The sequence below is a fragment of the Microtus pennsylvanicus genome, chromosome 21 (assembly GCF_037038515.1).
Source record: "Microtus pennsylvanicus isolate mMicPen1 chromosome 21, mMicPen1.hap1, whole genome shotgun sequence".
NCBI lineage: Eukaryota > Metazoa > Chordata > Mammalia > Rodentia > Cricetidae > Microtus > Microtus pennsylvanicus.
The window spans coordinates 9,237,857-9,253,548 of NC_134599.1; the positions used below are offsets into that span (position 1 = coordinate 9,237,857).

The following is a 15,692-nucleotide window of genomic DNA, read 5'->3' on the forward strand; positions in this document are numbered from 1 at the left end:
TCTACCTTCAATTTCAGACTAAGGGTGTGCCACCATGCCCAGTCTTTTTTAAAACATGCTCCCAAGATGGCTTTAATAACAAAGCTATCTCTCTAGCTCCTATTTATAATTCTCAAAACATTTGCCTTGTCCTGCTAAAGAGTACTTGATTTATATAAAACTTGGAGTTGTTTCCAAAGGGTCTTAAAATTCCCCTTCTACTTAAGTGTTTAACACCACAACATCTTTCCTACTTGTTATCAATGAGTTAATGCAGATCTGGCAAGACTGCGACACAATTCATATTATTTTTCCCTTAGGGCTTCAAGATTGAATATTTTCCACTACCAAGATCTGCAGTTACAAAGGAAACCCAGGAATCAGTGAATCCTCATTTCAAAGCTGATCACAGCACACCAACGAAGGAAGAAAAAATGATTTTGTTGCAGAGATGTGAATGTTATACAAAATATAGGAGCCAAAATGCTAAATGGGAGTTTGCAGATTCATGCTGAACCCAACTGTGTGGGTTATCTCAGGGTCATAGAAGGTACCAGAGACCGATACAAGAAGGCACAGTTCTTGTCTTTGGAATTTCCTGCTTCATGGAAATGTCTGCTGGATACTATGGGCCTGTAGGCTGAAGATTGATGACCCAATGGTACAAAAGAACTTTGGGTGACTGTCCAGACAGCAAGATGTCTCTGTCATTTCTAGAGTTTTGGAAGTTGTTTACTTAGGCAATATTATATCCTTCTGGAGTCTTTGATGGAGTTGAAGAATGGATAGTTTATAGTTTTCCTTAGTTATGATAAAAGATAAAATAGATATAAATATTGTAACAAATTCTTATTTGATAACTTTTGTTATATGTAATTTTACTATGTTAAAGTTAAAGCCTTTCTTTTTTGTTTAAACAGAAAAAGGGGAAATGACGGAGGTGGGTCTTGTATCTATCTGTTGCTTTCATTGGTTAACTAATAAAGAAAACTGCTTGGCCTTTGATAGAACAGAAAATTAGGTAGGCGGAGTAGACAGAACAGAATGCTGGGAGAAAGAAGCCGAGTCAGGCAGTCGCCATTATTCTCCCACTCCAGACAGACGCAGGTTAAGATCTTTCCTGGTAAGCCAGCTCGTGGTGCTACACAGAATATTAGAAATGGGTTAGATCAATATGTAAGAGCTAGCCAATAAGAGGCGGGAACTAATGGGCCAGGCAGTGTTTTAAAAAAAGAAGAAGAAGAAGAAGAAGAAGAAGAAGAAGAAGAAGAAGAAGAAGAAGAAGAAGAAGAAGAAGAAGAAGAAGAAGAAGAAGAAGAAGAAGAAGAAGGCGGCACAGTTCTGGGCCCAGATCAACTTCTTCCGGTCTGTGTGCCTTTGGATTCTGAGCAGTAAAACTGAGATGACAGCCTCCTTGCCTCCCATTTCACTGGATTGCTTTGAAGAGAGGATGAGATGTTGCATATTCCATGCCCAGAAAACAACACACCGCCCTGTCAAAGGCAGAGCTAGTTTTGCAGAGGCTGTTAGCATTTATTCTGCATCAAGGAATGCTAGAACTTTACTCTCTCAGTTAATCCTCTAGTAGCTTGCCGTCAGATCACCCTTTCTATCCACCAAGGCATTCTAAAAACTGTCTCAACTTAGTGGCTGAGAGACTATGGAAGTAAAGTCACAACTAAGCTGCAAACCAAACCTCCACATTCCATGGATTCGGGTCCTACCTCTTCCCCAAGCTGCCATGAAGTGTGTATTTTAAAACTCAAACCATATTTTATTTATTTATTTGTGTAAAGAGAGAGTGTGTGTGCGTGTATGCAAATGCATACCACAGAATGCGTGTAGGACAGAGGGCAACTCTCAGGACTCAGTTATCTCCTTCCGCCATGGATTCTAGGGCTTGAACTCAGGTCCAGGAAGTCAGGCTGTGGGGCGTTGAACAATCTCACCACCCCCAAACCATATTTTAAATACACAGAGTGTGTGGTAATTCACTTTTGTTGCTGTGCTAAGCCTCCACAGCCAGAGCTACTTACAGAAGAGTTTGTTTTGGCTCACAATTCTGAAGGGAGAGCCCAGAATGATGGGGACAAAGGGCAGCAGGTGGCTAGAGAAGGAAGCTGAGAGAATGAGTGTGGGGATGTCAGGTGATGCTTCCTCCTGCAAGGATCCACGCCCTAAAAGTTCTCTAATCCCCAAGAAACACCACCAGCTGGGGACCAAGAGTTCAGACACATGAGCTCGTGGGGGTGATTTCTCACTCAAGCCACCACATAGGGTAGGTCACTTTAAAGGGGCATACCGTGGTCAGTCCTGGGAATGAACCCGCATCCTTACCTTTTGTGCAATGCAGACCTCCGTCCCCTTTGTCTACCCGAACTCTAGACACACTTGAGCTGAGCAGGCCCCAGGAGTCATTTCTCTCTCCCCTTCAATTAGCACACTGTGGTTCTCAATAGACAACTGCTTCTCCAGCAGCAGCTGGTAACAAGGAAGGCAGGGGATCAGGTCCTATGCCTCAGGTGGTATGGGCACACAGGAGGAGGGGCTTCAGGGCTCAAACACTCATGAAGATGCTGTCTCCTTCAAGTAAAAGGCTCTTGGTTCTAGCCGCCCAGGTATTGCATAAATTCGAACAGTTTTCTTAACTGCAAGTGTATAGGGGCAGAAATTTTATCTCTTATTTAGCATATAATTTACCTGTGTAAAAGTACAATATGTGCATTATAAATGCTACACAAACATGAACTGCTAGAACAAATTTTCAGAGAAAGAAAGCAACACATGTGCCTTAAATTCCACTGTGATAAACACCATGACCAAAAGCTACCTGGGGAGGACAGGGTCTGTTTAGTCCTATGGCTCTAATATAATTAACACTCCATTATTGGGGGAGTCAGGAACTCAAGGCGGGACCCTGGAGGCGGGAAGGGAGGCAAAGAAGGAACGCTGCTTACTGGCTTGCTTTTCCTGACTCTCAGCCTGATTTTTATACATCTTAGGACTCCCCACCCACTCACATCAATCAAGGCTGTACCCACAGGCTTGCCTATAGACCATCTGTTTTTTCTGGTATTGACATTTTTTTTTTGTTTCGGACACTATATTCTGATTACAGTTTCCCTTCCCAGTTTCTCTCAGCCTCCCCTCCCATCTGGATCTACACCCTTCCTGTCTCATTAGAAAACAAGCAGGCATCTAAAGAATAATAATAAAATAAGATACAATAAGATAAAGCAAAAAACAAATTGGAATAGGACAAAATAACCAAACATAAAAAGGAGCCAAAGAAAAAACACAAGAAACTCATATAGATACAGAGACACATATGTTTGCATGAAGGGGAATCCCATAAAAACACAAAACTGGAAGTCATAGTATATGCCCACAGGACCTGTAAGGTTTTTGTTTTTTTTTTTAAAGGGGGGCATACTCTGACAACATTATGAGATAAATAACCTCCAAAGATGCATTGAGGAATGTATGTTGTGTTGGCCATCTACTGCTTGGCATAGGACCTACCCCTAAGGGGTTGTGCCATAGTCTCTGTGAGACTGTGTGTGCCAGTCCTGTTGTGTTGAGAGGGCCTTGATTCTCTGGAGTCCAATATCCCCTCTAAGTCTTATACTCTTTCTGTCTCCTCTTCCAGAGTTCCCCAAGCACCAATGGGAAGGATTTGATGGACACACTCCATTTAGGGCTGAGTGTTCCAAGGTCTCTCACTCTCTGCACACTGTCTGGCTGTGGTCTCTGTATTCATTCCCATCTGCTGCAGGAAGAGACTTTTCTGATGATGGCTGACCAAGGAACTGATCTATGAGTACAGTAGAATGCCATTAGAAGTTGTTTTATTGCTACGTTCCTTTAGCAGAAGAACAGTATTTGGCTTTCCTCTAGGTCTCTGGCCTATCTACTCTTAGGTTCTTGGCCACCTGAGCAGTGTTGGGGATGGTTCCATCTCATCGAGTGGGCCTTAATTCGAATCAGTTGTTGGTTGGTTACTCCTAGAAGCTTTGTGCCACTATGGCACCGGCACATCTTGTGGGCAGGCACCATTGCAGATCAAAGCTGGGTTGTTGGTTACCATCCTCTTTTGGTCGTGTGCAGAGTAGCTTCCAGAACCATGATACTAGTACATAGGATGAAGGCGCCAAGTAGGCACCAGCTCAGCTTCTAGGTGCTCAATGAGTTGTGTAGATGTTATTTTCAGCAATAGGGTCTTACTGTCAGTTTGTGGAGAGCCACCAATAGCCATGACTATAGCCTGGGTTGTTTGGGGTTTCTAATGGGACCCCTTCGGCCAATAACTCAAATGTAACCCATTCCTGGTATTGGATGCTTCATTTGGTGATGACAGATGTCCTGTTGGGATTCTATCTCCCCTGAAAATTTGATAATCTCATTTAGATTGTCTTCATCTTTGTATCTATTTTAGGAAGCTTCTACTGTATTAGATTCCCATATGACCTCTCAAATGGTTCTTAGCTTTAGCTGCTCCTCCCTCTGGTCCCTCCATTCCCTCCTCTTTTTCCTCCCCCTCCCTGTTTGATCCTCTCATCAGAGTCCACCCATAACTATCCATCTATTTCCCCTTCCTAAGGAGCATTGTTCCACCCCCTTGTCCCTTCCTCTCTACCTAACCTCTGTGGTTATGTGGGTTATAGCTTGCTTATCAGTGACTTCACAGCTAGCATCCACACGTAAGTGAATATGTACCATTTGTTGTCTTAGGGTTACTGCTGCTGAGATGAAACAGCATGACCAAATGCAAACTGGGGAGATAAGGGTTTATGTGGCTTATGCTTCCACATCATTGCTCATCATCAAAGGAAGCAGTCACAAGGAAGTCAGTCACCACAGGAACTCAAGCAGGGCAGGGACTCGGCAGAGAAGGAACCTGGAGGCAGGAGCTAAAGCAGAGGCCATGGAGCAGTGTGCTTACTGGCTTGCTCCCCGTGGCTTGTTCAACCTTTCTTATAGAACCCAGAGTTGGCACAGGCTACCATGGGCTGCGACCTTCCCCATCAATCACTAATTAAGAAAGTGCCCTACCAGGTGCTTATCTTCTGAAGGCATTTTCTCAACTGAGGTTTCTTCCTTTCTAATGACTCTAGCTTTGTCAAGTTGACATAAAACTAACTAGTACATTTGTCTACAGCTCAATCTGAGGGAGACGTTTTCTCAATTAGGATTCCTGCTTCCCTGACAGCTTTAAGCTGTGTCAAGTTGACAAGACCAACAAGCACAGAGCACTTAAATTCTGTTCCTATTCCAAGGATTTTGTAACATACCTTTATTAACAGCCAGTTGTGTGTTGATTCCATACAGTTAATGCTCAGAAGTGCTGAGTCATCTCTTCGGTAGATTAAATGCCACAAATATGAATCAATAACCACTCTATTGGACCTTCTCCCTTCTGCATCTTTTTCCATGCCAAATTTCTTTGCCATCATTCCTCTTCTTCTTCCTTCTCTTCAACAGTATCTAGTGTATTGTCCACGATATCTTCAAATTGACAACCTTCTTGCCTCATGCCCTGAGTTCTGGGATTACAGGTATAGGCCGCAATGTCCGATTATGATGATTCCTTCTAAAGAGTTATACAATGGCCTTTCAGCTAGGAAAATAGAGGCAGACACTGGCTTAAAAATCACCTGGGATTTGCTTCGGTCAAACACAATAATAACTGTGGATCTGACTGTCATAATAGAAGTCTTTTTTTAAAAAAATAAAGTATCTTACGTATTTTTAGAAATAGGAGGCATGGCACACCCTACAAGGCTGCTTGGAAAACCCAAGGGTTGGTTAGGAACCCGCAGGAGCAAAGGAAAACCATGAGCCTTTGTTGTGTTTTTCATAGGAAGAAGAGGGCAGAACAGAATGGTTCAAGATTGATCCGATGGAGTAATCCTGATGAGTTCTGGGGGGGCTAGAGCTGTCCCCAGCTGTCTGGTATTTAGGTGGTGACTGATTAGGACAGGGAACTGAGGGCCACAGTGCCAGGGTCAATAGAGGAGGTGTTTGGAGCTGAGGCTCCTGATTGGTTGGTTGCCTAAAAAGGTGCACTCGGGAGGAGTGGTTTGTGGGAGCATCCCCACTGGGCTACACCTGGTCTGGCTCTGGTGCTATCACCTAGCCCCAATCCATCTTTTGTTTAGCAGATACCCTTTATTTCTCCTGTCACCCTATGTGACTCTTACCTGAGGGCTTCCCAAGGACACAAAGCCTGTGCAAAACTTGGTGAGGGGAAAGCCAAATCCCCCCTTTTATTTTGAATTTGCACTTGGCATTGTCTTTTTGGAAGCTTAGGCAGGTTGTTTGGAGCATATGGAAATCAACTGGCTAAGGTGTAAATTGGAGAACAATACAAGAAATCCTGTGCCATAGTGGTATATTACTTGTGCTTTAATAAATAAAGCTTGCCTGAAGATCAGAAGGGCAAATCAGGCGTATTAGCCAGCTGTACAGGCCAGGGAGTGGTAGTACACACCTTTAGTCCCAGGACAAGAGGCAGACGGATCTCTGTGAGTTCAAGGACACCATAGGCTAGATTGAATCTGTGTAAAAGAGTAACAGAGCTCACACAAAGGTGATCCCAGTACTTGGAATCACATACATTTAATCCCAACACTCGGGAGGTGGATACAGGAACAGTATGGCTGGGCAGAGAGAGGACTATAACGGGGAAGAGACAGGAACTCAGTGGAGTGTGAAGTTTGAGGGTTCGTGGAGACAGGATCTTGCCCCTTCAGTCTGAATGAAGATTTGGTAGAGATAAAAGGTGTCTCTAGTGGTTGACTGCTTTGCTTTTCTGATCTTCAACTTGAACCCCAATATCTGTCTCTGGGTTTTTATTATTTGTGTAATACTGGCCAAAAGGATAGCAGTTCAGTCCTTAGAGGCTGGATTCATCGTGCATCCAAGAAAGGCTAAATTCACTCTTGAGGTGCTTCTGAGTTTTCTTTCTGTAAAGTTTTGTTTTATTTTGTTTTTGGCCCAACAAACCTCCCCGCCAATGCAATAATCCAAATCAAACCAAATTAGAAAAAGCCCAGGTTTAATGGATGCCAGCGCTCCCCCCCCCCCCCCCCGTGGCACTTCAGACTCCCCTCCCATCTCCCCCTCCCAAAGCTCCCAGGAAACCTGGGAGAGGGAGAACTGGAGGGCACTCTGTGGGAGTGGTCTTGATCCTCTCAGGGGAGGAGTCACCATTTGGAAGGCTTTCTCAGACCTGGAGTCTGGACTGTGGCAACTCCCAGGGGAGGGGGCTTAAAATGGAACTTTCCACCAACGTTCCAAAATGAATGCCGGGAGCTGGGGTGACTAAACACTTTTCACATACCCACAGGAACCTAATACCCACACCGTGACAGTTGTTTGTCGTGTGTAGAAATCCGTCAGTTCTTGGAAAGACAGTATGGTTAGCATTATGACTTGACTCTTAAATGTCCCCCACTGGCTCATGTGCATGGCCACCTGCTCTGCCAGCTGTTGGAGCTGTTCTGGGACATGTGGAGACTTTGAGAATGGAACCTAGTACAAATAAAAGCCACTAGGGGGGGGGCTTTGAAGGTTATACCCATCTCTGATGGGCCAGCACTCTGCTTCCTGAGCCACCATGATGTGAGTAAGAACCCTGTAAGCTCCAGCTGTCACGAACTGAGCCACTCCAAACAGCATGCTTTCCCCAGGGTAAGGAAGTGAACCCCCTGAAATGTGAACCAAAGGAAACCTCTGTCACATGGTCTGTCACAGGGGAAGAAGAGAAACTGCAGTCAACAAGAACCCACAATGTCAAAGCAGCAGGATTAAAAGGCACAATTAATCAACACGCCAACTGTAAGTCTCTCGAATTATACAGGATGTCGCTTCTTCACAGCCCTCACTCCACCTGTCCAAGAGTCTTCTCAGGAGTAGTCCTCCCAAGATCTTGTTGATAAGAACTGACATCGGGGAATTTACTAATGTTTTCAAGGAATAATTTAGAACCATTCATTTGAACGATAAGGCTGAGAAGTTCCCTAAATAAATTATGTACCAACCCCAAAGCGAAGTTGTCAATTAATGAGCACGAAGTTGAGCTACACGTCTGCAAACAATAGCTTGTCAACATAAATCTTTGCCCTTTTTGGCATAAAGCCTAGAAGTAGGCAGTTGAGAACAGGCTTGCCGCACAGCCCCGCTACACCTTGGGGCATCCGTGATCCTTTGAGTGCCGGCTGAAGAATCCTAGAACTTTCTTTTGTTCCTCGTGTTTCCCAATGCCAGGGTTGAGGAAGAGCAAACAATAAAAAGAAGTAGATGTACAGGTAGCTGCCCTTCAGAGACAGTGTCTTACCTAACTGGCCAGAACTCAGACACACTGGACAATCATGAAAAAAAAGTCGTTGTTACTGAGTTAAAATAAAAGGCTCTTAGGATTCGATTTTGGAGATAATTTATGGTCCCCATCAGACACTGTGCTTCTGTCACCCCTCTACATTCCCTTCTATACCACCAATTCCAAAAGTAGAAGGCCAGATACTTTCCAAGTCTGAAATCTGTCATTCTAAAACCTTTACTTCTCTTATTCTCTGATGTTGGGCCAAGATTTAAGTCTGGTTTGTTCTACTACACTAATCTCTCTTGAGCAATTTCAGACAGGGGTTCTGCCATCTGGTCTACCGTTCTCCTAACTTGGTGCCTCTCCCTCCATCTAATCCCCCACAAGCCCTTTCAGATCATGTCTTTGCTGAAACAGGAGCCTTTTCCTGAGTGTTTATCTGCCTATGTCTTTTGCTGCCTAGAACCCTGTGGGACTCCTCCTGGCTTTCAACATAAAGCCCAAGGGACAAACACAATGCAGCAGGCTCTTCCATGCTGTGTGGTCCCCGACGGTCCCTCTCCCATTATCCCCCTTGACCCTGTCCTGATATATACTAGTTCATATAACCAAAACTATATAAGATCTCAAATCTGCCACAGAACTCGGTGACTCCATGCATCTGTGCACACTCAGTTAGCCAGAATGCTTGTCTCTGACTCTAGAGAGCATTTGAGGATTTCTGTCATTATTCAAGACCCATGTCTGTAATGCTTTTCTCTTCTGACACAAGATGGGCACAGCTTCCTCGGTGTCACCCCAGCCACAGATGATGGGCACTGCTTCCTCAGTGCCACCCCAGCCATGGGCACTGCTTCCTCGGTGCCACCCCAGCCACGCTCCCATATGCTGCAATGATTCGTTTACACATTGATCCATCCTCCAAGGGTCTGAGTTGCTGCAGGACAGGAACCATGTCTTACTCATCTTTGAAGAATTAACACTAAAGGTATCTGCCAAGTAACAAGCCCTCAGTAACCATCCACACAGCAAAGAAAGCTCTGGCTGGGAGGAGGTGCCCTCTGATGAACCTATTACCCTGAAACACATAGGCGAGCCTGCACTTGCTGTCTCTCTGCCCTCGAATAGCAGTTGGCAGGTAGTTCTGGCTAGAATCTCAGCTGCAGACTGGGATATGCACTACTTGGCCCCAGTTTTGGCACCAGAGATGACTGTCAGGAGAGACAAACACGTACCTGTGAGTGCTGATACCTAAAACAACCAGGCCAAAAGCCACCGTTTCACAGCAAATGCTTCAAAGTCAAGTGATGGCCCAAAGAGATGAGAGACGGGGTCTTAGTTTTCAGGGTGGTTAGCTGGTGGCCCTATCTTAAATGATGATAACATCATCATGTCAGTTGGTATGACCTCTTGTTAGATCATCAAATAAGGATAAAACAAAAAGATTTTTAAAAAGATATGGACATAGATGTCTTAAGTTAATAGCTTTCTATATTATTTCAAACAGAAAAAGTAACTCTACTCAGCGGTAGAGGGTTTGCCTGGCCTGCGTGGGACCTAGGTTCCATCTTTAGCATAGAAGGAAAGGGGAGAAGATGGGAAGGATGAGGAGAGAAGAAAAGGGGAAGGGGAGAAGGAGAGGGAAAATACAAAGCATTATATATACAACTATAAATAAAATGTTGCTACAAGGCAATTGTCCACAGAGACTTCTAAGATGGCAGCATGAATCCTAAAGATATCCCAACTACACAGCGATGTGACCTAAGGGTCCAGCAGCATCACTGATGTATACAGGACCTTCCTTTCATACTTTGGCTTTAAGGCAAGATGCAAATAAAGTTAATAAAGGCAAATAAATAAATAAATAACTCAAGTTCTATGTGAATCTTTACGCCGTCCTCACCCCAATCCTTAAAACAGCTGCAGTGATGTTTTGGGCTATCCAATGATAACAGCACTCTGGGTTTTATTTACTTACTTTTGGTACTAGGCACTAAACCCAGTACCTCGTGTGTGCTAAGCACATACTCTACCACCAGCCCAGATGCCTTCTGGTAAAGGTGGTTTGAAGTTACTCACCTGTTATGCCGTGACAGGGGAAAGGGTGGCCCAGAAGGCCCCGAGCATGGATCCTGCTGCTGATGGCGGTAAAATGATCCGGTTCGGCCGCTCCCCTGGGCACGAGCTCTCTGGCCTTCTGCTGAGTGTTGCAAGCAGCTTTTCTGGGAATTAGATGGGAACCTGGCCTTGCCATTTGCCAGCTCTGAAATACTGGGAACATTACCTAACTGTTTTATTTTCTTTGAAAATTGGGGGTGAGCCTAGCATGACTTCGTTATGAAAATTAACTGAGATGATCCAGGTAAAGTGCCTACCATGAAGCCTGATGCAGATTAAGTGTTCCACCAACTTGATCAATGAATTATAATTAAGAATAGAGCCATTACCCTCATTAGCACAGGGTAATGTCACTCAGGAGATTGGGGTGCGATTCCCTGATGGGAAGGTGACACAGCCAGAGTTATCTGAGAAGAAGAAACCACAGTTGAGAAGATGCCTCCATAGGACAGCCTATGAGCAAACCTTCATTTTCTTGACTAGTAATAGATGCCGGAGGGCCTAGCCTATTGTGAGTGGTACCGTCCCTGGGCTGGTGGTCCTGAATTCTATAAGCAAGAAGGCTGAGTAAGCCAGTAAGCAGTACCTCTCCATGGCCTCTGCATCAGCTCCTGCCTCCAAGTTCCAGTCCTGTGTTTGGACTTCCCTTAGTGATGGACTATGATGTGGAAGTGTGAGCTGAAATAAACCCTTTCCTCCTCAAGTTGCCTTTGGTCTCGGTATTCAATCACACAGCAATAAAAACCCTAGGACAGGAGCCAAGACAGGTATGGTGGCACACACAAATTTCACTCGGGAGGCAGAGGTAAGTGAGTGCTTGGAAGCTCCAGACCAGCCAGTTAGACAATAAGACCTTGTCTCATGTGTGTATGTGTGTGTGTGTGTCTGTCTGTCTGTCTGGGATTGACTCCTGTCTTTATTGTTTGATAGTTATGCATAGTAGGACTTTCTCTTGAGGATCACCAGCCCCCAAATAATGACCTGGAGACTTATTATTAATCATAAAAGCTTGGCCTTAGCTTAGGCTTCTTTCCAACTAGCTCTTACAACGTAATTAACCTGCTTCAATTAATCTACATTTGCTTTGTACCTGTCCTCTATTCTGTATGTCCATCTCCCTCCATGTTGTGCTCGCATCTCCCTCATGCACTTAGACTCATCCCAAGTTCCTCTCTCTGCCCAGAAGTCCCACCTAATCTCTCCTGCCTAGCTATTGGCCATTCATCTCTTTATGAAACCAATCAGGTGCCTCAAGCAAGCAGGGTAAAACAGCGATGTATCTTTACACAGTTTGCTCAGCTACCCCACAACAGCTATGTGCCACTGCAAAAGCTGTTTAAGTTCACGGTGTCTCCATTACCTGCCCTATAAAATAAAAGTAATAGTAGATTATTGTGAGAGCAAATGAAATTAGGTATACGGCATGCTGAACATTTTCTTCTCATCTTCTGGAGTGTTACTCTTCTAATGGTTCCTGTGACTGGAGTACACGGGGTATGGGCAGTGACCACACCCCCAGCAGTGGACTGCCTGATCACAGAACACAGTCTTTTCCTAACTATTCAGAAGGATCTCTGGGAGTTCCCAGACAAATGCTGGTTCTAATGCGACAATACTGTCACAGATTTATCTGCCACTTCACCTGCCACCATCCTGTTAAATATTTGCACAGCTGCCCCCCTTCACAGAAACCTTGAGAAATTATTTCCCCAGCACACATTTAAGAAGATATGCAAGTATTTTCCTTAGATGCAAAGGCAGTAATTTCTGGTAACTGAAAATACCTAAATTTTAAAATAGTGACATTCATTAAAATATGTGCCAAACAAAATTTAAATATTGCAGTGATTGAATACCAACAATTAGCCATTTAAACATATACAAACAAGTTTTTATTTAATCCTTAGAATCTATAATTTTTCTTTTTTCTTGAAATTATTTGATGGTGTGACATTTATACTAATTGTCCTATTAGCCTTTTCTGCAGCCAAAATGCAACTGAATTGTGACTGAAATTTGTTTTCATTCCCATTATCGTGGTTCACTAAGTATTAAGCATTTTTCTCTAGATTTAGTCCTTATTAAATTTTTATAAGTGAACAGTTAAACAGACAGATTCAAATATAAGTTTTGGCAATATATATATTTTCAATAATTATTACAACATGCAAGAAAACTCTTTGTATTCCTCTCCTCTTTCCTTTTTTTTAATATTTATTTATTTATTTATTATGTATACAATATTCTGTCTGTATGCCTGCAGGCCAGAAGAGGGCATCAGACCCCATTACAGATGGTTGTGAGCCACCATGTGGTTGCTGGGAATTGAACTCAGGACCTTTGGAAGAACAGACAATGCTCTTAACCTCTAAGCCATCTCTCCAGCCCCCTCCTCTTTCCTTTGTATCCATACAAAGAACTCATAGAGTCCTGGGTCAAAAATCCCTGGTACCAACCTGAGCAGATGCCCAGATCATTACTCCAGCCCTTTCAGCTTGATGTAATGCCTGGGTTGAGACATGGTCCTCCACAAGGCCAAGCCACTGAGCTCCTGTGGAAACACTTGGATCTACACAAGCCAATTGGAATAGCTCAGCAAATGTTCAATAGCATCAGACAGGGAGGACCAACAGCTATGCCAAGACTCATCATGATCCCCAAATGAACCCTGCCATGGTCCAAAATTAAAATATATAGAGAAGTAAAAAATTAGCCAGACATTGTAATGCACGCCTATATTCTCAACACTCTGAAAGCTGAGTCAGGAGGAATGAAAGCTTGAAGCTAGCCTGGGCTAAACGATAAGAACCTATCAAGAAAGGAAGGAAGGAAAGAAGGAATCAAGGAAGGGAGGGAAGGAGGGAGGGAGGGAGGGAGGGAGGGAGGGAGGGAGGGAGGGAGGGAGGCAAGCAGAAAGAAACAGAGAGAGAGGGAGAGATTCCAAATGACATAAATGGAAAAATAATAGTGTTTTTGTCTCTCCTCCCAAGTGCAGGGATTAAAGGTGTGTACCACCATCATCAGGCAACTTAGAGGGTCTTAATTAAAAGAAGGATCTTGTCTAATACTTTTTTGCTATTTGCCATAAAGCAAGAGTTGCCTGAGTGGATGGAAGCCCAAGACTGTATGTCCTATCACCTAGAACTGTGCCTGGCACACATAGCCATTCAGTGTGTGTGGTCAGGTGAATTGTCCCTTGTCCCTATGACGTCCTCAAGGATTTTATCTCTGGGAAAAAGCAGTTTAGAAAACTCTAAGACAAAGCACTTTAGACTCCTCTGTAAGGCAAAGAGGAGGAATGTGTAAAGGATACAAAGCAGACAATTGAAAACCCAATGGCTCAGCGGTTAAGAGCACTGATTGCTCTTCAAGAGGACCTGGGTTCAACTCCCAGCACCCACATGGCAGCTCACAACTGTCTGTAACTCCAGTTCCGGAGATCAGACATACAAACAGACAAAACATCAATGCATAAAAAATAAAAATAAATCATTTAAAAAACAAACAACAACAACAAAAAAAAAACAAGTTCAGAAGATTCTGATCTTATCTGTTGCAGGAGTTTGTCTGCAGCAAAGCTGAGGAGAAACAGCCGACTCTTTAGAAAGACCTCCTTGCTCAAGACTCAGCTTCAGCACAGAGGCTGCCGAGACGGCAGTTGTTCTGGGGAGAAGCTGTTGGCTTCAGGAAGAGGAGATTCTTTCAGTGTCATCATTTCGGGTTGGATACTTTCCAAACCAGAATCAACCTAAAAAGAAATGCTGGGCGAGACACGCAGGCTTAACTCACTCCACAGAAGAGCTGGGAAGCAGACGCATCAAAGGGCGTGGTTATCCGAACTTCAAGCCAACAGCAGTGGCGATGGTTGAAATGACATTAACTCTCAAAGTCAAGATACAGAGAGAAACTGACACAGAGACAGAAGGACCCATGAACTCACTCAAGATATTCAAATATCTGTGGTCGTGGAATGACCACCCTGTGCCTGGGGCAGTGCTGGGTGTGGCGGAGTACGTCATCAGATCTTACAAAATAGATCTGCCAAGGGGGAGGCTTACATGGAAGTTGTGTGGCAAATGTTCTAGGCATTGTGTGATGGAGGAGGGTCATCTTTCTATCTGTTGTTTCATTGGTTAAGTAATAAAAAAAACTGCCTTGGCCCTGATAGGACAGAAAATTAAATAGGCGGAATAGACAGATCAGAATGCTGGGAGAAAGAAGCCGAGTCAGGCAGTCACCATGATTCTCCTCTCCGAGGCAGACGCAGGTTAAGAATCTCCCTGGTAAGCCACCTGCTCGTGATGTTACACAGATTATTAGAAATGGGTTAATCTAGAGGTGAGAGCTAGCCAGTAAGAGGCTAGAGCTAATGGGCCAAGCAGTGTTTAAAAGAATACAGTTTCCGTGTAATTATTTCGGGTCAAGCTAGCTGAGCGGTGGGAAGCGGCCCGCCACTCTTATTACAACAATTGTGAGCACTCTTTCTCTCTCTCTCTCTCTCTCTCTCTCTCTCTCTCTCTCTCTCTCTCTCTCTCTTACACACAAAGAGAGAGAGACAGACAGACAGAGACAGAGACTGAGAGCCAAGTACTATAACACTGAGTTCTATCTTCAGCCTCTTCCTTTCAATATATCCTATTTTAGGAAAGAAAGAAAATTTCACCACTAGGCTTGGGGCAAAAGAAACATGGCAGCAAGAAGCCTCCTACTGTGCTCCAAACTTCTCATCAAATATTCCTCTCTGAAGTAAGTCCAGAATCTATTGTATAGTCTGGTGCCTCCGATGATCATACCTGACTGAACTCAGCTTCCAGTTTCCAGCCGTCCACATAAATCCTTATCAGCTGTTCACCTGAGGAGGCTTAAGGCAGAGTGTGGGGCTAGCTTCTCTCTGATCCTGGCCACAGCAGTACAGCACCCTAACAAACCAGTTCTCAGTGGCCTTTGAAAGGCCATATCAGTTGTCCTTCCTTCCCACCCCACCTCCCAGAGACCCAGAGGAAGGGAGAGGGGAGGGAGGGGGAAGACCGACTTGGGTAGACTGGAAAGAGCTCCATTTTTTCCACAGCATCTCAGCTCCTGAAAATGGTATAGAGGCTAACTCCCAGCAGCCACCTGGAAGTGGGGTTCAGAGAGATGCACAAAGCAAGGCCTCCAGCAGATGTAGGCCTTTCCCTGCTGCTGTGGGAGTCGCCCCTTGCCTGGAGGACTGAGCACATCTGCCTGATAGCCTGTGACACAGTCGGGGAAGGAGTCTGCAGACCTCCTA

The 15,692-nt window shown here is 44.4% G+C and overlaps 1 long non-coding RNA gene across 1 annotated transcript in view; it reads right to left on the reverse strand.

The window, feature by feature from the left end:
- Positions 1 to 2,365, reverse strand: part of LOC142839500 (uncharacterized) — a 43,501-nt gene extending 41,136 nt beyond the window's left edge. Inside the window, exon 1 of the long non-coding RNA XR_012908769.1 lies at positions 2,317 to 2,365. This is a non-coding gene — a long non-coding RNA (uncharacterized LOC142839500). The remainder of the gene's footprint in view (positions 1 to 2,316) is intronic.
- Positions 2,366 to 15,692: the final 13,327 nt, after the last annotated feature.